This window comes from Oncorhynchus tshawytscha, linkage group LG14 (assembly GCF_018296145.1).
Source record: "Oncorhynchus tshawytscha isolate Ot180627B linkage group LG14, Otsh_v2.0, whole genome shotgun sequence".
In the NCBI taxonomy this organism is placed as follows: Eukaryota; Metazoa; Chordata; class Actinopteri; order Salmoniformes; family Salmonidae; genus Oncorhynchus; species Oncorhynchus tshawytscha.
In genome coordinates, this window is record NC_056442.1 from 9781433 (window position 1) to 9807940 (window position 26508).

General features: G+C 46.1%; 1 protein-coding gene across 2 annotated transcripts in view; it reads right to left on the reverse strand.

Annotated features, from left to right (window-relative positions):
- The window catches only part of LOC121839256 (bromodomain adjacent to zinc finger domain protein 2B-like), a 61200-nt gene extending 35990 nt beyond the window's left edge, over nucleotides 1-25210 (reverse strand). The window contains exons 1-2 of one of the 2 annotated variants that reach the window (XM_042297004.1): nucleotides 24999-25210; nucleotides 10359-10402 (exon numbers count right to left, since the gene is read on the reverse strand). The gene's annotated coding sequence lies outside the window, so the exon portion shown is untranslated. Of the gene's footprint in view, nucleotides 1-10358; nucleotides 10403-24503; nucleotides 24922-24998 lie in introns of those variants that run through there. The other variant, XM_042297005.1, reaches the window with a different exon arrangement.
- Between the last annotated feature and the right edge of the window lie 1298 nt (nucleotides 25211-26508).

The window sequence follows — 26508 nt, forward strand, 5'->3', positions numbered from 1 at the left end:
GACAGATTTTCACCTTGTCAGCTCGGGAGATCCAATCTTGCAACCTTACAGTTAACTAGTCCAACGCAATAACGACCTGCCTCTCTCTCGTTGCACTCCACAAGGAGACAAGGAGCCTGTTACGCGAATGCAGTAAGCCATGGTAAGTTGCTAGCTAGCATTAAAATTATCTTATAAAAATCAATCAATCATAATCACTAGTTAACTAGTTAACTACACATGGTTGATGATATTACTAGATATTATCCAGCGAGTCCTGCGTTGCATATAATCTGACTGAGCATACAAGTATCTAAGTATCTGACTGAGCGATGGTAGGCAGAAGCAGACGCGTAAACATTCATTCAAACAGCACTTTCGTGCCTTTTTCCAGCAGTTCTTCGTTGTGCGTAAAGCATTGCGCTGTTTATGACTTCAAGCCTATCAACTCCCGAGATGAGGCTGGTGTAACCGAAGTGAAATGGCTCGCTAGTTAGAGCGCGCTAATAGTGTTTCAAACGTCACTCGCTCTGAGCCTTCTAGTAGTTGTTCCCCTTGCATGGTGGCTGTTGTCGTTGTGTTGCTGGTTCGAGCCCAGGGAGGAGCGAGGAGAGGGACGGAAGCTATACTGTTACACTGGCAGTACTAAAGTGCCTATAAGAACATCTAATAGTCAAAGGTTAATGAAATACAAATGGTATAGAGGGAAATAGTCCTATAATTCCTATAATAACTACAACCTAAAACTTCTTACCTGGGAATATTGAAGACTTATGTTAAAAGGAACCACCAGCTTTCATATGTTCTCATGTTCAGAGCAAGGAACTTAAACTTAAACGTTAGCTTTCTTACATAGCACATATTGCACTTTTACTTTCTTCTCACTTTGTTTTTGCATTATTTAAACCAAATTGAACATGTTTCATTATTTACTGAGGCTAAATTGATTTTATTGGTGTATTATATTAATTTAAAATAAGTGTTCATTCAGTATTGTTGTAATTGTCATTATTACAAATACGTTTCAATACGGTATCAGCTTTTTTGGTGCTCCAATAATCGGTATCTACGTTGAAAAATCATAATCGGTTGACCTCTAATACACACACCCCTAGTGACCCCCGCTGCACCCCTGAGTGACACAGTAAAAATCCCGAAACCCTAAAGCCTTCAGATTCTAGCCCTGTTTGTCTAGGCCCTCCATTCGAAATAGTCCATCTCAATCCGGATAACCTGAATGGCTCTACTGGCAGCCAGTCACTCAGCAGATTGGAGCTCCCTCCCGGTCGCTGTCCCGGTGTGAAAGCCCTGATTCATGGCGTTGGGGACCAGGGCCTTTAAAAGAACAGCATGGTCCTGTGTGCTTGCCCTTCACTGGGGCGTGACTGACGGGGGCTGTTTGGGAAGGGGAATTAGTACCCGGGCTTAAGTCTTATTTAGTGAGACACAACGTTGGAGAGATTTAAAGAGGACGTGGCAGTAGTGTAGTAAAGTACCTATTACTGCTACTAGTGTGTGTTGGACGGGGGGTATGGTGTGAGTATGTGTTGGACGGGGGTATATGGTGTGAGTGTGTGTTGGACGGGGGGTATGGTGTGAGTGTGTGTGAGTGTGTGTTGGACGGGGGTGTATGGTGTGAGTTAGGAATTAGTACCCGGGCTTAAGTCTTATTTAGTGAGACACAACGTTGGAGAGATTTAAAGAGGACGTGGCAGTAGTGTAGTAAAGTACCTATTACTGCTACTAGTGTGTGTTGGACGGGGGGTATGGTGTGAGTATGTGTTGGACGGGGGTATATGGTGTGTGTGTTGGATGGGGGTGTATGGTGTGAGTATGTGTTGGATGGGGGTATATGGTGTGAGCATGTGTTGGATGGGGGTGTATGGTGTGAGTGTGTGTTGGATGGGGGTAAGTTGTGAGTATGTGTTGGATGGGGGTATATGGTGTGAGTGTGCGTTGGATGGGGGTGTATGGTGTGAGTATGTGTTGGATGGGGGTATATGGTGTGAGTATGTGTTGGATGGGGGTGTATGGTGTGAGTGTGTGTTGGACGGGGATGTATGGTGTGAGTGTGTGTTGGATGGGGGTATATGGTGTGAGTTTGTGTTGGATGGGGGGGGCATGGTGTGAGTGTGTGTTGGATGGGGGTATGGTGTGAGTGTGTGTTGGGACGGGGTGTATGGTGTGAGTGTGTGTTGGATGGGGGTATGGTGTGAGCATGTGTGTATGGTGTGAGTGTGTGTTGGGCAGGGGGTATATGGTGTGAGTGTGTTGGACGGGGGGTGTATGGTGTGAGTGTGTGTTGGAGGGGGTGTATAGTGTGAGTATGTGTTGGACGGGGGGTGCATGTGTGAATGTGTGTTAGACAGGGGGTATGATGTGAGTGTGTGTTGGATGGGGGTGTATGGTGTGAGTGTGTGTGTATGGTGTGAGTGTGTGTTGGACGGGGGAGTGTATGGTGTGAGTATGTGTTGGAAAGGGGGTATGGTGTGAGTTGGTGTGGGATGGGGGGTGTATGGTGTGAGTGGGTGTTAGACGGGGGGTGTATGTGTGAGTGTGTGTTGGATGGGGGGTGTATGGTGTGAGTAGGTGTTGGACGGGGGGTGTATGGTGTGAGTGTGTGTTGGATGGGGGTGTATGGTGTGAGTGTGTGTGGGACGGGGGGTGTATGGTGTGATTGTGTGTTGGATGGGGGTGTATGGTGTGAGTAGGTGTTGGATGGGGGGGTGTATGGTGTGAGTGTGTTGGACAGGGGGTGTATGATGTGAGTATGTGTTGGAGGGGGTGTATAGTGTGAGTATGTGTTGGAGGGGTATAGTGTGAGTATGTGTGTATAGTGTGAGTATGTGTTGGAGGGGGTGCATGTGTGAGTGTGTGTTAGACGGGGGGTATGATGTGAGTGTGTGTTGGATGGGGGTGTATGGTATGAGTGTGTGTGTATGGTGTGAGTATGTGTTGGAAAGGGGGTATGGTGTGAGTGGGTGTGGGATGGGGGTATATGGTGTGAGTGGGTGTTGGACGGGGGGGTGTATGGTGTGAGTAGGTGTTGGACGAGGGGGTGTATGGTGTGTGAGTGTGTTGGATGGGGGTGTATGGTGTGAGTGTGTGTTGGATGGGGGTGTATGGTGTGAGTGTGTGTAGGTGTGGGACGGGGGGTGTATGGTGTGAGTGTGTGTTGAACGGGGGGTGTATGGTGTGAGTATGTGTTGGACGGGGGTATATGGTGTGAGTGTGTGTTGGACGGAGGGTATGGTGTGAGTGTGTGTGAGTGTGTGTTGGACGGGGGTGTATGGTGTGAGTTAGGAATTAGTACCCGGGCTTAAGTCTTATTTAGTGAGACACAACGTTGGAGAGATTTAAAGAGGACGTGGCAGTAGTGTAGTAAAGTACCTTATTACTGCTACTAGTGTGTGTTGGACGGGGGGTATGGTGTGAGTATGTGTTGGACGGGGGTATATGGTGTGAGTATGTGTTGGATGGGGGTATGGTGTGAGCATGTGTTGGATGGGGGTGTATGGTGTGAGCATGTGTTGGATGGGGGTGTATGGTGTGAGTATGTGTTGGATGGGGGTATATGGTGTGAGTATGTGTTGGAAAGGGGGTGTATGGTGTGAGTGTGTGTTGGATGGGGGTGTATGTATGGTGTGAGTGTGTGTTGGATGGGGGTATATGGTGTGAGTTTGTGTTGGATGGGGGTGTATGGTGTGAGTGTGTGTTGGATGGGGGTATGGTGTGAGTGTGTGTGTGTTGGATGGGGGTGTATGGTGTGAGTGTTGTGTTGGATGGGGGTATGGTGTGAGTGTGTGTTGGATGGGGGTATGGTGTGAGTGTGTGTTGGGCAGGGGGTATATGGTGTGAGTGTGTTGGACGGGGGGGGGTATGGTGTGAGTGTGTGTTGGAGGGGGTGTATGTGTGAGTATGTGTTGGACGGGGGGGGTGCATGTGTGAGTGTGTTGGACAGGGGGGTATGGTGTGAGTGTGTGTTGGATGGGGGTGTATGGTGTGAGTGTGTGTATGGTGTGAGTGTGTGTTGGACGGGGGTGTATGGTGTGAGTATGTGTTGGAAAGGGGGTATGGTGTGAGTTGGTGTGGGATGGGGGTGTATGGTGTGAGTGGGTGTTGGACGGGGGTGTATGTGTGAGTGTGTGTTGGATGGGGGGGTGTATGGTGTGAGTAGGTGTTGGAAAGGGGGTATGGTGTGAGTTGTGTTGGATGGGGGGTGTATGGTGTGAGTGTGTGAGGGTGTGGGACGGGGGGTGTATGGTGTGATTGTGTGTTGGATGGGGGTGTATGGTGTGAGTAGGTGTTGGATGGGGGGTGTATGGTGTGAGTGTGTTGGACAGGGGGTGTATGATGTGAGTATGTGTTGGAGGGGTGTATAGTGTGAGTATGTGTTGGAGGGGGTGTATAGTGTGAGTATGTGTTGAACGGGGGGTGCATGTGTGAGTGTGTGTTAGACGGGGGGTATGATGTGAGTGTGTGTTGGAAAGGGGGGTGTGTATGGTATGAGTGTGTGTGTATGGTGTGAGTATGTGTTGGATGGGGGTGTATGGTGTGAGTATTGTGTTGGATGGGGGGGTTATGGTGTGAGTGAAATGACTGTATTTAACTTAGTACACTTCTAAAAGCTCCAGTAACAGATATGAAAACTCCTAAGAAAAAGTCAGAGATGGCGGTTCTAGCAGACAGTAGCACTTCAGTGGATCTGTGAACACCCTGGCTGTGTCAGAATGCTTTAGGCTGCTTGTCGACACTGTCTTAGATCCACTCTCCATCAGGCTGAAGTAAATGCACTCCGTTTTCCCTTTGCTGTGACAAAAGGCTCGTAACAAAATATATAGGCCTCACAGTGTGAGTGCTTCTCCTACAACACGGTTTCAATTCAACTCCCTAATGCTCTCATTGTTAGCAGCCGTGCTATCCCTAACCCTCTATCAACACGACACACACACACGCATACACACAGACACACACAGACACAGAAACATTCATGCACATGTGCATACCATCTCTGCCCTTATGGTTTAAAAAGAGGAAGTAAAGTAGTGGCACAGCCTTGGTATTTCCCTGGTTAAACTGTCTTTTGCTAGTCGACCACAGGCATGGATAACATAGTACAGCAGGGTTCCCTAACTGGCAGCCGCGGGCCGAATTTGGCCTGCGGTTGGTTTTACTTTGCTCCCCAAACTTTCTGAGAAAACAAAATGGTTTTATTTGAATTTCATCTTTCATTGTTGGAAATAAAATACTGTAGAAACACCATAAAATCAGTGATTTTCATTTAAGAAATCAGTATTCCCATGTAGAATAGCGGACGGGGGGGTGTATGGTGTGACCGTATGCAAACTTAAGCAAGGTTTGAAATGGTTATGTTTTAGTAAAATGTTATTTCCGTTTGGGATTCAATTTGCAGTCTACAAATGATTTGTAATTATGTTCCGACCCCCCCGCTCAAGAAAAAACTAACAGATCACGGCTGAATCTAGTTGATGATCCCTGCAGTACAGTGTAGTAACACCCGGTCGTATACAATCCTGCTTTAGCAGGACTAGATACTAGGAATGGAAATACTGCCTAGCTGTCCTGCTGTACACAGTGGGAGTGTAATGGAAATGCTGGCCCAACAGGAGATGAGACACACACACACACATTACAAACACACTGACACACACACACACACACAAAGAGTGCTGTGGGGCTGACGCAAGACAATCTCAGCCTCACGTGTCTCTCCCCTACGGCCGCCCGCTGCTCCTGACCTTCGAGATGTTTTCCCTCTCTCCTCCCCCCTCTCCCTCCTCCCTCTCTCCTTCCCACTCTCCCTCGTCCCTCTCTCCCTCTCTCCTTCCCCCTCTCCCTCTTTCTCCTTCCCACTCTCCCTCTCACTCCTCCCTCTCTCCTTCCCCCTCTCCCGCTCACTCCTCCCTCTCTCCTTCCCCCTCTCCCTCTCTCCTTCCCCCACTCTCCCTCCCCCTCTCCCCTCTCTCCTTCCCCCACCCATCCCCCTCTCCCTCTCACTCCTCCCTCTCCCTTCCCCCTCTCCCTCCCCTCCTCCCTCTCTCCTTCCCCCTCTCCCTCTCACTTCTCCCTCTCTCCTTCCCCCTCTCCCACTCACTCCTCCCCCATCTCCATCTCACTCCTACATCTCTCCTTCCCCCTCTCCCTCTCACCTTCCCCCTCTCCCTCCCCCTCTCCATCTCACTCCTCTCTCTCTCTCATTCCCCCTCTCCCCCTCCCCCCCTCTCCCTCTCACTCCTCCCTCTCTCCCTCTCACTCCTCCCTCTCTCGACACCTCTCTGTGATTCGTATGTCATTAAAAGGCATTGCATTTCAAGCTGGATAAAGCAGATGGGGCTGTGTAGGCATTACTGCTCCTCCACACAGCACCTTGGCTTAAGTACAGATAGCCTTCATGCATTACCTCTCTCTCTCTCACTCACACACTCACTCACTCACTCACTCACTCACTCACTCACTCACTCACACACACACACCACACGGTCTAAAGAGTGAAACGGCAGCTCTAACAACAGGGTGTCTTCCTGGGAAAGCTGAATTTCACAGTCTAAAGTGCTGCTTCACATGTTGATGTTGTAATCAGTAAACATACAGGCTGAAGGCAAGACGACTGCCACAGCTCTTACTAATAGCTTTTATTAGTTATTGTAGACAGTACAATATCGCATCAAGTATAACCAAACCCAACTAACTTAAAAGACAAAATACAACCACACAAATGAACTAAAATCATCTGACGTTTTACATAGCACAAAGCATTACGAATAAAAGACCTAAAGCAGTCTTCTCTCTCTCCCACCGGTCTCTCGCTCTCTCTTTCACCCTCCTCTCTCTCCCTCCTTCCTTTCAGCCCAGTACTACTGAGCTCTAGTACTTAGTGCTACCATCTTCTAACATAGACCCAGCAATCTGTCAGGCCACTGGCTATACTGAGAACACACTGCACATCTAAGGGAAGGAAAGGAGGGAAGTGTGTTCAGGAACATCCGCTAGTTATTAAGGCTGACATCTCACCTTTCTCTCTCTCTCACACACACACTGCAAACACACGCTGTGCTCACACACACATACACACACACTGCACAGACACACTGTGCTCACACACACACACACACACACACACACACACACACACACACACTGCACACTAACACACACACTGCACACTAACACACACACACACACACACACACACACACACACACACACACACACACACTAACACACACTGCACACACACGCTGTGCTCACACACACATACACACACTGCACAGACACACTGTGCTCACACACACACACACACACACACACAAAAACACACTGCACAATAACACACGCACTGCACACACACATACAAATAAACACACAAAAACACTTCTCAGCACCTCTTTCTACCGATCGTGGGTGACAAAACAAAAAGAGAGTGCCAAACACATAACAAAGAAAAACAATCTATTCTTAAAATGTGTCCTTTTCACACCCTCACATACATGTGTACACATACACAGGCCTCAGTGGAGGCTCCTCAGAGGAGGAAGGGAGGACCATCCTCCTCAGTGAATTTCATACAAATAAAAAGTGAAACCTTAAACAAGTTTAGTTAAAACTATAGTAAATATATTCACGTCACCAAATAATTGATGAAACCACACTGTTTGCAATGAAGGTCTATAGTAGCCTCAACAGCACTCTGTAGGGTAGCACCATGGTGTAGCTGGAGGACAGCTAGCTTCCATCCTCCTCTGGGTACATTGACTTCAATACTAAACCTGGGGGGCACATGGTTCTCACCCCCCTTCCATAGACTTACACAGTAATTATGACAACTACCTATCAGCACACTTGCAGCATGCAACATGCATCTACCCAATCAAGGGATCAGAGAATGAATCTAGTACTGAAACCATAAGCTACAGCTAGCTAACACTGCAGTGCATAACATGTAGCGAGTAGTTGACTCAGAGAAAGAGAGAAAGACAATAGTTGAACAGTTTTGAATAAATTAATTTCTTCCAAAATGAAGGAGAAGCAAGAGAGAGAGAGAGAGAGAGCTATATTTCATAGTATATATTTTTTCACTTTCACTGACTTAGCTAGCATCGAATGCAGCTAGCTAGTTTAGACTACTCAAACACCCGGCTCAAACAGAGAGGGATGCTATGTTAGCTAGCTGGCTATGGCTATCCAACACTGGAACTCTTCCAAGTCAAAGTAAGTTTTTGGTTTTATTCATTTATTGCCACCACGGCCCGCCAATGTAACTGCTAAACTGCTTGCTGCTGACTTGCTGCTGATTGTAGCAGAGTTTACTAACGCTACAACTCTCATTTGCAACTGTTGGACTAATGATTACACTCTAGATCAGCTATATGCAGTGGGCAAGGCGGTATTAAATGTGTCACTGCCTGTCACCTTGATTACTCGCAATTCCCTCGACCTGTGCACCTACGCTGTAAACGTTCACTCATAGGCTCGGTCGTAGCAACCTCATGACGGGTACAGGGAAAAATGTAGCATCATGTAGTAAGTAGCCTCAACTTATTGGTGTTACGTTGAGCTGGGTGAATGGAATATGCTTGACCGTCATCCAATATGCCGCAATAGAAATAAGGCCATGTTCCTTTAAAAAAAATGTAGCATCCTCCATCATCTTAAAACGGCACCGACCGCCACACAGGCTTGTACACACACAACGTGTACTTTGCCATCCCTTTATAAACTCCCTAAACAATACTATACAACTCTCTCTCAACATTTGTAATTCCCTCTGGGTATTTAAGCACCACTCTCCCTGTTCCTACCCTCCTCTCACAAGGAACTAATGGTGGATAACTGCTCTGTACTGTGGCTGTTTGGATGGCGTCAATGTTTGCCAAGGTTCTGCCTGTTTTCTATGGACTAACGGAAGAATAAACAGACAGAAATAATGTACGATCACTCGAGACTGATAGGTGGACATTTCACTGCAGTGTTCAACAGTGAGCAAATCAGCACAGCCACCAGAGGGGTTTGCCACCCGTTCTCCAGCCCGGCATTTCCAGGAAATCAATTTCAAATGGAGCCGTCAATATCATGACTGATAGCATACAGCTATCAATGATAAGTTACAGGATATGTCATAGGTAAAGGCCCAGCACCGGATCAGAATGTGTAACTTACCATTTGCAGTGCAGGTGATTCTCAAATCAAGTGTATTGTACGTCAAGCAAACATCACCTTGAAAAGCACATTTAGGAGGAGAACCGTTCCCCTTAGATTTGCTTTTATCTGCTGAATAGGCCAGCCTCAAAATACATAAACACACCTAACTCTCAATGGTACGTTCACCCCAGCTGAGCTGAGCTGCCTAAGAGATAAAGCTGATTTCTAAAGTGTGAGATTAGATCTGGTGACACACTCATCAGCACAAAGCCATAAAGTGAGAAAGGGAGAAAAGTGCAAGTCATTGTCTGCGGGCTAAAACCGTCACCTTTGTCTGCTTGGTGAAACCTTGAGGGAGTAGAGCTAGTGGTAATAGAGACACAGACAGAGAGAGAGAGAGAGAGAGAGAGAGAGAGAGAGAGAGAGAGAAAGAGAGAGAGAGACAGAGAGAGAGAGACAGAGAGAGAGAGAAAGACAGAGAGAGAAAGACAGAGAGAGACAGAGAGACAGAGAAAGACAGAGAGAGAAAGACAGAGAGAGAAAGACAGAGAGAGACAGAGAGAGACAGAGAGAGAAAGAGAGAGAGAGACAGAGAGAGATAGACAGAGAGAGAGATAAGCAGAGCCAAACAGATGTGCCACAGAAGAGAGGGTGAGAAGCGGCTAACTGCCCAACCAACTTAATCCACTATATTGTTGAGGAACATGATTCAGTTTGACTCCAACTGATAGGCCTAACAATTTCAATTCAATGTTAGGCTACATCAACAGATACTGTAATAACTGTTTAGATTATAATGTTGCTGCAACAGATCACAAACACTGATGATAGTTAATTCGCATGTTTCCCTCCCCCACAAAAATGTTCTGATCAAAATGGAGAGAAATGTAATTAATTGCACGAGTCACTGAATGAAACTCTGAATTTGTAATGTAATCAGAACAACTGCTTTTTCAAGGAGCCCTTGTTAAATTTAATTGGGGGAGAAAATCCTCTCGTGTCGAAAGAATGAAATCTAATTAAGCCTGGAATCGAAGGAGCCTGCGAACTCTCCTCTACGCCAAACAAATATTGTTGATGACAAGTTGAGCAAAAATTATTTCAAAAGCTTCTCTCATAACAACTATTAGGGAATGTCACACAGGGCCCAACAACAGAAAAAGCAACGTTGTTGACAGTCGCTCAGAGATGTTAGAAAGATGATAAGAGTCCGTACTCACTGATAGGAAATGTCTTCAGCTCTGTGACATCACTGCTCTAACACCTGAGAGAGAAAAAGAGGACGACAGTCAGGTTAATCCATTTATACGTTGATATCTCTTCTGTATGACACCATTCATTTCATCTGTTCTCCATGAAAAATACAATCTAAACGCTAATGGCAACCAGTTTGGGCCCTGAGGGGGAATACCTGATTCATTTCCAACATACAGCGATATCAAAGCTCTGTGCGCTGTTGTGGTCAACTGACAGATCAAACCAGGACATGACGTTTTGAGACCCAGCTAGGAGCTGGCACTGAGCATAAGCAGAGCAGATCTAACACACACACACACACACACTCTCTCTCTCTGTCGCAGGCTCAGCAGGCCTGCGAACACAAACACACCGCGCAACACACAGTCATACATTTTTTCCTGCTAAACCTGTTAGAATGAAAGCCAGACATTATGGCTTTTGGTGTGAGGGAGGAGGATATTTTCCCAAAACACAAGACAGTTCTTGCTAAGAGAGAGGACCAGCCCTTCCCAGTGTTCTCACGCCCCTCAGTGCTACACTGTCTCTGATGTATCTGTCTTCCTGGAGCACAGAGGAGGGGAGAGGCAGAGAGGGAGCTTTCTCAGCCTGTGTGTATGAAAGGACATGGTGACAGTCCGGACTGTGTGTCACAGCCGTGGCACTGTCTCTCTCACTGCAGCACCGCTAGTGGTGTCATTGGTCACTCTGGTGCACATACTCACCCTGACACTGGGTAAAACTCTACAGCACACAGACAGACACAGGGGCACAGAAACACACACACACGCGCGCCATTACGGCTGAAACCTCCACAGGAAATAAACGGTATTAACTAGTGACGGTGTCCGTCTATAATAACAACGTGATCTAGCAATAACGAATCCTCCTCGTCATCACAGGCCTGATCTGGTCGGGCTGATCTCACACGGACGCACACACACACACACACACACACACACCACCTTGATTACACATCTCCGTGGTGTAAACACACCGTGCCGAGCCGACTGAGGGAATTCATCTGCAGAGTCTTCATAAAAGCCTATTAGAGCCATGATTAAAGGATGTTCCCTCAGAGAGGGCGCGACGCTGAAATGAGTCCCCCAGCCAAAGAGTGCTGTAATGACAGTGGTTAGATTTGAAGCTACATACTTCACACCGTTTTCACCTGCCTGGGTATTTGAAATACACACTGACCCGACATCAGCTGCTGATGCCACGGCCGCGCTAGCTATTTGCTCAGACAATGGGCCTAGAACACTTTAGTAAGCTCTTTACGTAAGCTCTACTCAAAACACAGTCATAAGCAACACAACGATAGCAAGCAGCATCTAACTAGGCCTAAACATTCTGTAAGCCCGCAGGCACAAAACAACAGGTCCACGTAGAACACGGCTTTTCAATTCCAGGCCTCCAGGGCAACAGCAGTGACGTGGCCCCGGAGGCCTGGAATTGAATAGTGCCTTTGGCGTAGAGAACCGTCACGTTAAATCTAGTAATGTAGACTTTAACTTTAGTGAGGAGAAACCTTAGCGAGGCCGTCATAAAGTGCCATTCAGTGACAGACACGCTAAAAAGGTGTTTTTACTCCTTTTGCTCCCGGCTCATCTGTGAAATCACAGGCCAGGGAGGGAGGGAGGGAGGGAGGGAGGGAGGGAGGGGAGGGAGGGAGGGAGGGAGGGATGAAAGAGGAGGGCACTGACTGTGAACTGGCCACAGACATTTTTCTGGAACCTCGGGAACAAAACAGGCAAGTCTTGACAATCTATCCACCACTGAGTCGTCACACAATCAGTTGCAGGAAACCGATCCCTTAAATAGCAGTGATTCATCTCTTCATCGCACAAAGTCAGTACACAGAACACAAAGAACCCCTCTCTCTCTCTGTCTCTCTCCCCCTTCTCTCTCTCTCTCTCTCTCTCTCTCTGCTTAAAAATACTGCTTCTCCCATCTTTCTTTTGCGTGTGATTTACCGCCACTGTTTAACTGCGGGGCTTTTATCTTTTATCGTTACATGATCTGGAGCTGGAAGCTGACAAAATGGAATCTGTGGCGAGAGGTGAGTGTCTGTTCTGTGGAAAGACGAGGAAGAGGGGAGGGAGAAGAATCTGTGCGGTAGAAACGTTTGCCTAAGTGCAATTCTGATCCTCTCTCTCAGCTTATTCAAAAGAGCCTCTCTGTGTGTTCTATTCCATTAAATGCCTTCTTCCTAGACCTGATGGAGAAAGTCCCATTACTGGGGAGTGGGTTATCCCAAACATTGTAAAGCACAAGAACTGGCTGAAAAGCAACGAACATAAACACAATCCATTTGTGGGATTTAAGAGAGAGGACATCCTCGAGGGACTGTTATTATGTAACACAAACAGTGTGTGTGTGTGTGTGTGTGTGTGTGTGTGTGTGTGTGTGTGTGTGTGTGTGTGTGTGTGTGTGTGTGTGTGTGTGTGTGTGTGTGTGTGTGTGTGTGTGTGCACACGTGTGTACCCGTTAGCGCATGGGCGTATGTGTGAGCGGGATGGTACTGTATGTGTGTGCCATTTCTGATTCAGCCCTGGTAATGCTGCTCCCAATATGGCTGGGAGCCAATTCCTACAGTAGCATCATGATGAATCTGAGGGGAGCCTCTCTCCGTCTCCCTCCACTTAGCCTATGGGGCTATCATTCACCGGCTAATTGGACGGACCTGCCTCTGGCCTCAGCTTAAAGGTCCAATGCAATCGTTTTCATCTCAATATCAAATCATTTCTGGGTAACAATTAAGTAACTTACTGTGATTGTTTTTAAATTAAAATGGTCAAAAAGAAACTAAAAGAGCTTCTTAGCAAAGAGCACTTTCTCAAGCAAGAATTGTGCTCGGACTCTCATGGGAGTGGTCTGAGTGGGAAGTGGAAAACTGAAGTAAAAAAGGAGCCACAGGAGAAGCAACAAAGGCAGCAACAGCGGCGCAATGAGGATTGGACATGGGACGATATATTGGATGGCAAGGGTTGCTATACATGGGAGGAGATCCTGGCGGGAAGGGGTCGCCTTCCATGGGAACAGGTGGAGGCAGCGAGGAGAGCAGAGGCAGCCGGAGAGAGGAGCCGGCGATATGAGGGAACACGGTTGGCAAGGAAGCCCGAGAGTCAGCCCCAAAAATTTATTGGGGGGAGGCTCACAGGGAGTAGGGCTACGCCAGGTAGGAGACCTGAGCAAACTCCCTGTGCTTACCGGGGGGCTAGAGAGACCGGGCAGGCACCGTGTTATGCAGTGGTGCGCACGGTGTCCCCAGTGCGGGTGCATAGCCCGGTGCGGTATATTCCAGCTCCGCGTATCGGCCGGGCTAGATTGAGCGTCGAGCCAAATGCCATGAAGCCGGCTCTACGCATCTGGTCCCCAGTGCGTCTCCTTGGGCCGGCTTACATGGCACCAGCCTTGCGCTCGGTGTCTCCGGTTCGCCTGCATAGCCCAGTGCGGGCTATTCCACCTCGCCGCACTGGCAGGGCGACCGAGAGCATTCAACCAGGTAAGGTTGGGCAGGCTCGGTGCTCAAGAGCTCCAGTGCGCCTGCACGGTCCGGTCTATCCAGTACCACCTCCACACCCCAGCCCTCCGGTAGCAGCTCCCCGCACCAGGCTTCCTGTGCATGTTCTCGGTCCAGTACCACCAGTGCCAGCACCACGCATCAGGCCTACAGTGCGCCTTGCCTCTCCAGCACTGCCAGAGCCTTCCTCCTCTCCTGCGCTGTAGGAGTCTCCCGCCTGTTCAGCGCTACCAGAGCCTTCCGCCTCTACAGCGTTGCCGGAGTCTCCTGCCTATTTAGCGCAGCCAGAGCTGCCAGTCTGCATGGAGCAGCCAGAGCTGCCAGTCTGCATGGAGCAGCCAGAGCTGCCAGTCTGCATAGAGCAGCCAGAGCTGCCAGTCTGCATGGAGCAGCCAGAGCTGCCAGTCTGCATGGAGCAGCCAGAGCTGTCAGTCTGCATGGAGCAGCCAGAGCTGTCAGTCTTCATGGAGCAGCCAGAGCTGTCAGTCTGCATGGAGCAGCCGGAGCTGCCAGTCTGCATAGAGCAGCCAGAGCTGCCAGTCTGCATGGAGCAGCCAGAGCTGCCAGTCTGCATAGAGCAGCCAGAGCTGCCAGTCTGCATGGAGCAGCCAGAGCTGCCAGTCTGCATGGAGCAGCCAGAGCTGTCAGTCTGCATGGAGCAGCCAGAGCTGTCAGTCTTCATGGAGCAGCCAGAGCTGTCAGTCTGCATGGAGCAGCCGGAGCTGCCAGTCTGCAAGGAGCTGCCAGTCTGCACGGAGCTGTCAGTCTGCACGGAGCTGTCAGTCTGCACGGAGCTGCCAGTCTGCACGGAGCTGCCAGATCCGCCAGTCTGCCAGACCCTTCCAGATCCGCCAGTCAACCAGACTCTTCCAGATCTGCCAGTCAGCCAGACTCTTCCAGATCCGCCAGTCTGCCAGACCCTTCCAGATCCGCCAGTCTGCCAGACCCTTCCAGATCCGCCAGTTTGCCAGACCCTTCCAGATCCGCCAGTCTGCCAGACTCTTCCAGATCCGCCAGTCTGCCAGACTCTTCCAGATCCGCCAGTCTGCCAGACTCTTCCAGATCCGCCAGTCTGCCTGGATCTGCCAGAGCCTTCCTCCTCTCCTGTGCTGTCGGAGTCTGAAGAGCCCCTTTGTCCCGAGCTGTCCCTTTGTCCCGAGCTGCCCCTCTGTCCCGAGCTGCCCCTCTGTCCCGAGCTGCCCCTCTGTCCCGTGTTATTAAGTAGGGTTGCCGTGGCTAGGAGGTCACGGAAGCGGACAAGGTGGAGGAAGACTACGGTGAAGTGGGGGCCACGTCCAGCACCAGAGCCGCCACCGCGGACAGATGCCCACCCAGACCCTCCCCTATAGGTTCAGGTTTTGCGGCCGGAGTCCGCACCTTGGGGGTACTGTCACACCCTGACCATAGTTTACTTTGTATATTTCTATGTTTTGGTTGGTCAGGGTGTGAGCTGAGTGGGCATTCTATGTTTCATGTCTAGTTTGTCTATTTCTATGTCTGGCCTGATATGGTTCTCAATCATAGGCAGGTGTTAGTCATTGTCTCTGATTGGGAACCATATTTAGGTAGCCTGGGTTTCACTGTGTGTTTGTGGGTGATTGTTCCTGTCTCTGTGTTTTCACCAGATAGGGCTGTTTCGGTTTTCGTTACGTTTCCACGTTTGTTGTTTTTTGTAGTTTTTGTATTGATTCGTGTTTTACGTTTGTTGATTAAACATGGATAGCAATCTACACGCTGCATTTTGGTCCGACTCTCCTTCACCAAAAGAGAACCGTTACATTATCATCATTTTCACCATTTCACAGTATTATTCCAACCGCATAGTGTAGAAATATATATAAAACTGTTGACTGCACTGAGCCTTTAAGACACGCTGATGTGACTGTGTGTCATCAGACTGAACACAGCCCACGTTCACTACTGTGGGACTTCATTCATACGGGCTATAAAATTGATACTTGGCTACATAAATTAACCATAAAAATTAGGATGAAGTTGCCTCTGGAGTAGTCATCTAAGGTGAGCCCCCCCCTTAATGGTTACAGTTACGATTTAGAGAAAGAAGTGCATATGGGCAACTTGTACCAGGAGTGCACCACTGTCTGAGTGAGTGAATGAGAGGACGCAGCCTCTCCGTCAGAGCAGAGCTCCATGGCTCAGTGTCATCCCAACAGCATTGACAATCTACCAAGACGACGCGTGAAGGTCACTCACAGCAGCCGCCAACGCAGCTGTCACGCCTCTTCCACCCGCCGCCCTCTCTCTCGCCTGCCCGGCCGGCTCTGGGTCGACCAACAAACCGACCAACACATCATACCCTGCAATAAATCCTCTCTCTGTACTCTCCCTGTTAGCCTAGCTCAGCCTCAACATGGTATTCCATACAAGAGATAGTTTGAAATACAAGATGATCACCAAAGTTCATCTACAAGCTAACATTCAACCTAATAGAAAGCACAGGGGGAAAGATGAGATATCTCCATCTGTCTTGATTCCTGCATTACTGTGTTTCGATGGCTAAAGTTTCCATTAAATGAATCGCCTGTCTCAATCAGGGAGTCAATAAAAGGCCCAATCCTGTCAAACCCTGAGGGAGATGTGTGTGTGTGTGTGTGTGTGTGTGCGCAGATGTGTGCATACTTGAAGGGAGTGAAGAGCTCTGACAGGTGAGTGATTGAGTGCTTTCATTTCCCTCCCTGTGTTGAGATTACACACACACACACACAAATGTTGTTTCCGCTTCTGGTCCATGCTTAAATTAGCTCTAAATATTTGGATTACACGCAGGAGCTCTCACAGAGGATTTAGCCTCCGTAGCCTGCAGGCCAGGGGGATGTGTGGATGTTTCCATCTTTGAACAAACACAAGACACACACACACACACAGACAAACACAAGCATACCGCACAAACAAATACAACCTTGCCACACAGGCACACACGTGTTCAAACCACAACACAACAACCACAAAACACCAATCCTACCAAGGCCGACTACACTGCAACCCAATCCATGGATGTTATTATGTAGTCTAAGAGTTTCGGTTAGTAGAGGGTGGATACTAACTCCAGACACTGCTCCCATGCAGCCCTGAGAGCTAGTAGAGGTCAGTGCCCCCCAGCCTGAGATAAAGGCGTCTCCCCGTCCGCTCTCCGAGCGCCTGCTTGGGTAGAGGCGTCTCGCGTTACAGCTGTCTCTCAGTGTCATCGTTTAGAGAAAGGGACAATGCCACAAGGCAGGCAGCTAGCCTTTCATGGCGGCCGTGAACAACAACAGCCACTCTGGGGCAGACGGGGGGAGTGGGGGGGGAGTGACGGAGGAACGGTTTCTCTGTTTCAACTCCCGCCACATTGAGACGAGAGGCGAGATCACCACAGCATGTGTCTATCTGTGGAAGAGAATGAGGTCTGAGAGAAAATGGTGGCACATTTTCAACTTTCCATTTCCTTCTCACAGGCCTTTAATGAATGACGTGTTACATGTGGTTCCCTGCTTTTTACTGCTTGTAGGCTAAGTGTCTTTTAGTTATTGCACAAGCACACACATACGGGAAAAGACGGACGAATCCTGATGGAGAACAGATTGTGGAACATCAAATGAACCGATAGAATCCGTCCATGCCCAGGAATAACTCCACGGTGCGTCTGTGCTAGTCACGCTAGTGTGGATTACTTGAATCCCCCTCTTCCCGGGGTGAAGTCCCTGTCCTGACGTCTAGTTCTAAAAACAGCCAGTTAGCTCCGGGTCCAATAATGACTAATCCAATCAGGAGAATGTTTAGGCCGCAGCTCTGTTACTAGGTAGGCTGAGTCAAGCTGAAATCACCATGACATGCAAAGGCCTAATCTATACTGTAGGCTACATTTTACGAGATGAGTAAAAGACCATATCAAACAGAGTCTTTGAAAGTTTAACACTGGCGGACTTGCCATTAGGCAGAAGAGGCAATTTGCTACAGGCTTCACATCATCGTCAAGGGGCCTCATGAACTGTGCATAATAAAAAGAAACATATGTTTTCTTTTTTTAAACAAATTTCAGTCCCTGATGAGAGGGATACAATGAAATAAAAGCAGTGGAACTGGCTTCGAGGACCAGTGTTGAGTTTGAGGGCTCTAGGGGAATGCAATACATATTTCTTTAGTAAAAAGACAGGCGCAGCTGAAAATACTGCTATCGTTGCCAAGGCAGAGGACATGTATGTACAGCCCATGTGTCTTATGCTGTCTGGCCAAAAAGAGTATGGCATGTGATACTCCTTTCAGCCAGACAGCATCAGATACATGGGCTACATATAGTAAGACGGAGGGGCGCTGTTTCACTCGCTCAGATGCTTTCTCCAGTGAAACAGTTTCATCCACTTGTGAATCGAAGGCAAGTTGGCGGGGGCACAGTGCACTTTTCGGATGCTGGAATTGTTTGGATGGACGTGCGAAGACTGAGTCACTAAGTACGCCCCCGAAGTTTAGGCATATTATCTGTGAATCAGCTCTAGTAAAATACAACAGATATAAGCAACTGTCTGCTGCATGGATATAGCTGAGGCCTCTGCTCTTTACTCCTGCCCTACTCGGACAAATGCAAGCAGGACGGTTTACAAAGAAGTCCTTACACTGTATGGTTACTGCTGACCAACACAAAATTAGGCTATTTCATTGCTGAACAGAGTCCTTCTTTCCCCCATCCCTCCACATCCTTGTCAGTTCTTATGGCGCTCAGTTAAAATTAAATATTTAAAATTCTGGCTAGGTTGCAGCAGTCTGCCAGCACAGCTAAAATGAAAAGCCTTTGTGGCAGCAGTGACCAGATTTTAAATGCTGGACGATCAATAAATAAAAGGTTGGTTGTTGAAGCGCAACCTCAGAGTGTGTGTGTGCCTGTGTGTGTGTGTGTGTGTGTGTGTGTGTGTGTGTGTGTGTGTGTGTGTGTGTGTGTGTGCCTGTGCCTGTGTGTGTGTGTGTGTGTGTGTGTGTGTGTGTGTGTGTGTATGTGTGTGCCTGTGTGTGTGCCTGTGTGTGTGTGTGTGTGTGTGTGTGTGTGTGTGTGTGTGTGTGTGTGTGTGTGTGTGTGTGTGTGTGTGTGTGCCTGTGACTGTGCCTGTGTGTGTGTTACCTTTTAACAGCCACCCAGGGGCTACTCCATCCTCCTCAATCCTGCAACCAGCTGTCCTAGTATGATGAACAACATTGACCATCCCCGGCACCACCACAATATAAAACCTGACACATCCAGAGATTCCCACATCCAAACATATTTCTATCCGCAATGCCAACAACACTTCAGAATTCCCAGCATGTGAGAGATACTGCAGATACGTGAATAGAGCATGCAGGCTGCACACTATTTTAGTAGAGAATGTAAAAGGGCGATAAGCCAACCAAACAGGCCTAGGCTAAGCTATACTACGATTGGTATTTCCAATACCGTCCCCATTATCACAGTAGGCAGGGACTCAATCACTGGAGCATTCCAGGCACGGCACGCACAGGCAATATGACAATCTCCTGGGGCAGGGGGGGCAAAAAGAAATGGATGGCTCGCTGGTGAAGACCACTAAAAACAAGCCCTTTCTAATAGTGGATTGCTCCTTACGCATAGCTTAGGATATACCCTCCTTCAGATGATGTCGTTCAAAAGCATCAACCTTGGACCCACTCTGAAGGACTCATGTTGAGCAGAGCTGTGGTTTATCTGACTCTTTTGTCATAGGGTATCAAGCCATACACGTTTAGCATGGCTACAGACAAGACAGAGCGGCTGGCGTTAAGCAGTAGGCCTAGCTAATCTACTACTAGGCTATGAACGGAACCATGTTGTTTTGGGAAAAAAGGATTGTCTTCAGTAGTCTGATCTTGGCTCAGTTCCTACATCAGTTAGCCTAACCGATGCTCTTAGTTCTCATCAGGCTATCAGCATCTTAGATTGAAGTGTGCTCATTCGAGACAGAAGGGAGGAAACTTGAAGGCCTAATACCTGGCTACTGTAAGGCCTAATACCTGGCTACTGTAAGCAATAGCCTACAGCTGAAATTAAAGACAGTTTTTTTTGTCTCTGCCTCAAACACCTACACAAACCAAGTCAATAGGCCTGGTTATCCCTTTGCGACTGTTTTGAGAAAACTGGCAGGTTTTATGATACAGTACAAAGAAGGAAAAATGAATCGACAGACAGACAGGCTAGCCTACTCCTTTACAGACTTTCTGCAGAGCTCAAGGACTTTGAAAATGAGGCATTACTTGAGGGAGAAATCAACCTCTTCACCTTGCCAGTGAAACAACAAGCATCCTGACAGAGAGACAGACACAGACAGACAGACCATAAAAAAATAACCTTGAGTTTCATCAAGGAAATTCTCACATTGAATGATAAATAGGAAGAAGCCCAGGGAACGGACAAAACAAAGACCTTAGCAGCTAAACGCCTCTTTTTCTCCCAAACATGGCCTCCGTGTCTTTGGTATTTCAGAAACAAACTGAACTTGGCGTGACCTGGTTGTACAAAAGGCATTTATGCTACTATTTTTGGAGTCTACGAAAGCAACAATAACACAGAGATTATTTGTACGTGTTAAACAAGCCAGACTGCTGTAAAACTGACATCTGCTTGTACCAGTAATGCTCCCCCTTGACACAGTTACTTTCAGTTCATGTCACAAACTGAACCAGGCCACCATAGATGCCCATAGTATGTTCTTGCATATTGCTGACATTCATCTTGCATACTACCACCATGTTTGTAAAAATGGATGTGTGTGCTATAATGTAGGCTAGGCTATGTAAAAATGCATGTCGCTACTTAATGTCAACTTAATGTGCAGTGTGACTAGAATAGCAAAGCGAAGGTGAAGTAGATCATAGGAGCACTAACAAAGTTGTCATACTGTCATTAACTTATGTTATGTTCTGTCAACAGTTGTGCTAATGAGTATTCGCAACACTTGCTGCAAGGAACATTTTCAGACTTGACAATCATCGTGCACAGTAACAAAGGTTTAATAGCCAACAATAATAATCAGCAGTAGCCTAATTAAACATTTTGGATTTTAAGCCAATTCCTGCATCCCTAAAGGGCCATCAATTTCACCACACATCTTTATAGAAGTTAGTACTTGACTTCTGAGAAGATTGGTGTGTGTGTGTGAGAGAGAGAGAGAGAGAGAAAGAGAGAGAAAGAGAGAGAGAGAGAGAGAGAGAGAGAGAAAGAGAGAGAGAAAGAGAGAGAGAGAGAGAGAGAAAGAGAGAGAGAAAGAGAGAGAGAGAGAGAGAGAGAGAGAGAGAGAGAGAGAGAGAGAGAGAGAAGAGAGAGAGAGAGAGAGAGAGAGAGAGAGAGAGAGAGAGAGAGAGAGAGAGAGAGAGAGAGAGAGAGAGAGAGAGAGAGAGAGAGAGAGAGAAAGAGAGAAAGAGAGAGAGAGAGAGAGAGAGAGAGAGAGAGAGAGAGAGAGCTTGAAGTAAACACAGGGTTGGATGACTCTGTGACAATCCAGCTTTAGGTAATTAGGCTCTGGCTGATTCATTTCACATAACACAAAACAAACTTACTTCCTCTTTAGAGTTGGAAAATGTAAAATGAGTGTGAACAACACACCACCACTACAGTGCAGAGATTTCACAGACTTTACCCAACTGTTCGTTCCCTTACCACACATAAGATCTGTTTACAGAAGCTAATCAATCTCTGTGTAGGCCATACAAAACAACATAAACAAGGAAATCAATGCCAGAAACAAACATTGTAGACCTTCGTTTCCAGGGTTACAGTAATGAATGCTTCGTTACAGTGTCTCACAAACAATGAAGGGAAACACTGAAACTAGCACAAGGAGGTGCGGTATAGGAATATAGCATGCTAATCAAATTCCGTGCACACTGCAATCAGTGAGAGCCGTGTGGGCATTGCGCTTAAGATCAATTGAAAGGGTGGCAGCGTAGATCGAGACAAACTACTTGATTGTTGACTGGATAACCACCCTCACCTCATTTCAAAAAGACAAAAAAATGATGGACACCAAAGCAGGCACGTTCCTCTAACATTATTAGCCCTAATTTCAATAGTACAGGATTAGACAGAATAGACTTGTGTGCATATGGGATAGTCTGTAGAAAAGCTGTCCAAGTTTTGTCAGTTTCAGCACCCCCAGACACAGGGGCTCCTAAACCTCATTTCTCCTAATCAGCTTAGTCAATAGCAACCGTTTGGTGCAGCGTTGGGTAGACATGCAAATAGGGCTTAAACATGCCTATCTTTAATTCCTGAATGTTCAAGTCAAGCGGAAGTCCTTTTTATCTCCTGGCAAAGAAAACAACATTCTGTGGGGGGGAAGAGAGGGGAGGCGAGGCAGAGAGAGAGAGAGAGAGAGAGAGAGAGAGAGAGAGAGAGAGAGAGAGAGAGCACTACAGTTTTTTTTTTTTACTTCTCTTGGCCAGGCATGGAAACATCCCTGATTTGAGTGTGCTTGAGGTAGCACAGTTTGCTTCCATTTCCAACCAACATCACAAACAAGCCCTGACAGATTTGTTCTCTCTCACTCGCATTATGGGGAAACACACAGCAACACAAGTATATTAGTGCTCCTCTGCCCTGTTCTGCTGTGTGTGTTCAGCTGCAGCACACACACACACACACACACACACATACAAAAGAAGCTAACAATAGCCGTTTGTAATAGTGGTGGAAAAATGGGAGAGACTGTTCCGTTTCAATTCACTGATACCACTAATGGCTTCTTAGCAGCTCCATGAAATCAAGCAGCTGTCATGTCGATGCATCAGCACAGGGAGAGGAGAGGAGCCATTCCCAGAAGGAAAAAGGCATCGCGCCTCCCTCAGCAAGGATGTTTGGCTAAGCATCTGCTCCTGTGCACTTTAGCTTTGCAGCAGTAAATATCCAAACAAAGAGGGTGGGAGGTGAAACCATTAGATTCCCTATCACAAAGCATCATTGTTGTTGTTCTTTTACAACAACTGCTTGTGAGACAACAACTGGGATCCATTTTAAAGACTATCACACAGGGATATGGTGGATGGATGATCACCAGAACAACTGGTGATGAGAGTATAATCTCTAGTGTGACAGGAGATTCTTCGATGATAAACTAGACAGTTTGCTACTTTGGGTAGCCTATGTTTGAAATCTTTCCTCGGCTATAACATCAACAAAACACACAAATGAACCATGTTATATGTTATAACATGGTAATAATAAAAAACTCAAACCAGCCTACTGTCATCGCTACCTACTGTCTCTGTCACACCTCTGCCATCTTCTCAGAAATGAGCTTTACAATGACGAGATTGTGGATAACGAGTAGGCTACATGTTGTTCAATAGCGCATATACCACTTATGGCATGATAATTAGGCCCAAGACCTATAGTCATCTAAGGTGAACATTGTGATATTAACAGTAGATAAGCCTAGGCACACTATCTTTGCCTTTTATGTGTAAACAAGTGTCAACGACTCCCACAATGCAAATGGGAAAAGAGGGGAAAGGGAAAAAATACTAATAATACTTTGCTTGACTAATTAAAAGTTGACATTTGTGTAAACATCCATAGCTGTTGATAAATGTCTAAACGTATTAGACTACTTGGCTATTAGTCCATTCAACAATATATATTTTTTAAATGCAATAGCAAAACATGATGATACACTGGGCTATATGTCATAACATCATTCTGATATAGCATATTTATTCTAATCGATTATGATTAGCCCGTGTAACCTATTGCCTAATTCCAGCGGTTGAACGTTTAAAACACATAATATGTGCTATTCATGTTATTGAACAACAGTGTTGTGACAAAATAACATCTTTATCAAAGTGTCATTGATAAACTAGAAATCGTGCATGTAGAAAATACCTAACCAAGTTCAGTGAGAGAGAAAAAAAATCGAGTTTTTAAAGGCAGTTTGCATGCCTTCTCCACCTGCCACTACTTATTAAAACACACCGTCGGTGTGTTTTGTGCGTTCAAAAATATGTATCCGATTATTGCAACACTGTATAATGTCACTGTAACGTTGTAGCTGAATCCCACTCTTCTTCAAACGCAACACCAAATTGTTCCTCCTTCCGATCACAGGCTAAATGTTGCCTTACATTTCTCTTAAACTTCACATGACGTCACCGTCTACATTTCTTTTCCCAGAGTCTAGTTTAAACTTTCTCTATGTAAAACATGGATACGTTTCCTTCAAGCGTGGGGGTGCTTAGGGAATTTAAATCAACCAAGATGGCGAAAGGCTTGTTGTTTGGAAGGGTAGAAAAATGGAGGATATTGTAATATACACAAAGGGATACATTTCAACGACTCGGCCAGGCAGCAGCTGCTTCTTGTTTGAGGAAGCAACAAAAGATAGCTTTAGCCAGTTGTAAAAAAAAAAGAGCCTGAAACTCGACAAAAACATCAAACTAATTTTACTAATAAGATATGTAATTTTACCTGGCAAACCATAACACAATCTATTATATTGTTAAATCAAGTATTTATGTTTATGCTTACTAATTATTTTATTTTCGCATTGAAGAGCTATTAGCTGGCTCGGATTTTGCCCTGTCTGTAAACGGACAGCTAAATAGACCAAAGGTAGCTTGTGCTCCCTACCTTCATTGACTCCCACATCGTTCCTTTAAATGTGCACAAAAAAAATACTAGCTAACGTATATATAACAGTGGGTAAAAACATCTTCAAAAAAGTTTTCCTGAACTAAATAAAACAGTTTTTATTTTAAAAAAAAAAAAAAGAACAGTTCAATTAAAAGCGCACGAGAGAGGACACAAAGACGATTCCGACTATCAGGTCACAAACTAGCTTGATCTGAGCAACGACAAAAAACACTCCGTTTACTCTAGAAAACAACTTTGGTGTAGTCTATTATTTTACCATGCAGTAAAAGGCGCACATGCCGATTGCTTAGAATAACATTGTGTCCATTTGATAAGTTTCTATCAATCTGCAGTTGACGATTGAGGGACACACGCAGTAAGCAAAGAAACTACAGCTCGCCTCGCGAAACAAATCAAGCCAGCTACATCGCTTGTTCTATGATATAACAGACCGTCTTCTTTACCCCCACCTTGAAATAAGAGGACACTTACCTTTAGTTTCGACACTAATACTTATTTCCAACGGGATTTTGTTTCAAGTAATACTTCGTGTAGCCTTCTAGCCTCTTTTCGATTTCGTTTTGAAAGAGGCCGGTAACAGATGATAAAGAAAGGAATTGGGCAGTAATTGAGTCTCGGTGTGAGTGAGTGTGTGTGTTAGTTACTAACAGCAGATTGAAGGAGACTCTTCTCAAGGTTTATTCAGCTCCACTTCAAGGAACCAAAGTGACGTCAGCTTACAAGCTGCCACAAAAGAAAACTTGTATTTGCCATTAATAGAGATCAATGTTTGTTTTAATTAGGAAAACAATAGTACACTACGTTTAGACAGTTGGACTATGACAAGGGCTATACCATGTGCTAATGTGACAAACAAAAGCATGTATTGGATTGATTCAAGGATGAGGAATCTTATTGACTTGTTTTGTTTGTTTATTTGTTTGTTTTTCGAAAAGTTACGTAATTGATTATTCATAATCATTGATATTATTAATAGATGACCCGTGTCATGCAAATAATGTATGGAATGACTGAAACTTCTCAAATTTGAATGATTAGTTTCAGTGCATGTTCCATAGGCTAGATATCAACTAGTCACGTTGTTGTGATTCCAAGTATCAGGGAAATATATTATTTATTATGAACATGTTGTCTATGGAAATGCTATAATAATACCGATTTTTTTTTTAAATGCATGCATGTGTGGGATTGAAATGAATGTTCAAAATGTGTTTGGTCATAATTTGTGACAATACATGTGATGCTCAAATGTTGTTCATATTTAACATTAACTCTCACATTCTGTCTTTCCTCATCTCTGGACAGGATAGATGGTGATACTGCTGCCCAAATCTTTCTGTGTTTTTTCATCATCTGTTTAGGTTTATAGTGACAGATGAACCCTCATATGATCATCTTAAATGTGATCAAAGTTTCCCCTTAATGCCACTTCCAATGATTTACAACTAGAATAAGTGGGAGGTACTTGTGCAAATGTTGCCTTTTGGTTTTCAAATAGAATGCACTTGCAAAAACAGAAAATCCAGGGGAAAAATACACAGATCTTTTCCTAAGGAGAAGATCAATACCATTGCATGGCAAAGACACAAGAGCCATCTGTGTGCCTAATTGTACGCTCTATACCTCTCTGAACACATAACAAGCAACAGGCTGAGCATGGGCCCTGTGACCCAGACAAGGGTTTTAGTCAGTCAGACGGGGTGCAGGCAGCCAGATTATTTCATTGAACTGGAAAACAACAAGGGGAGGGGTGGTTAAAGATAGAATGGGTACAACTGCTCTGCTCTGTTTACATGGCCTTGCCCCACCCTTAATTTTTTGTTTGCTGTTTTCACATGTTGAGCTTAAATTTCACATGTGAAACCATATTTTCACATGTACAAAATGTAGACTTCACATGTTAACACCACCTTTTCACATGTGAGGAGAATAATATGCTTTCACCTCACAGGTGAGTTTCAGTTTCACGTGACATGTTAAA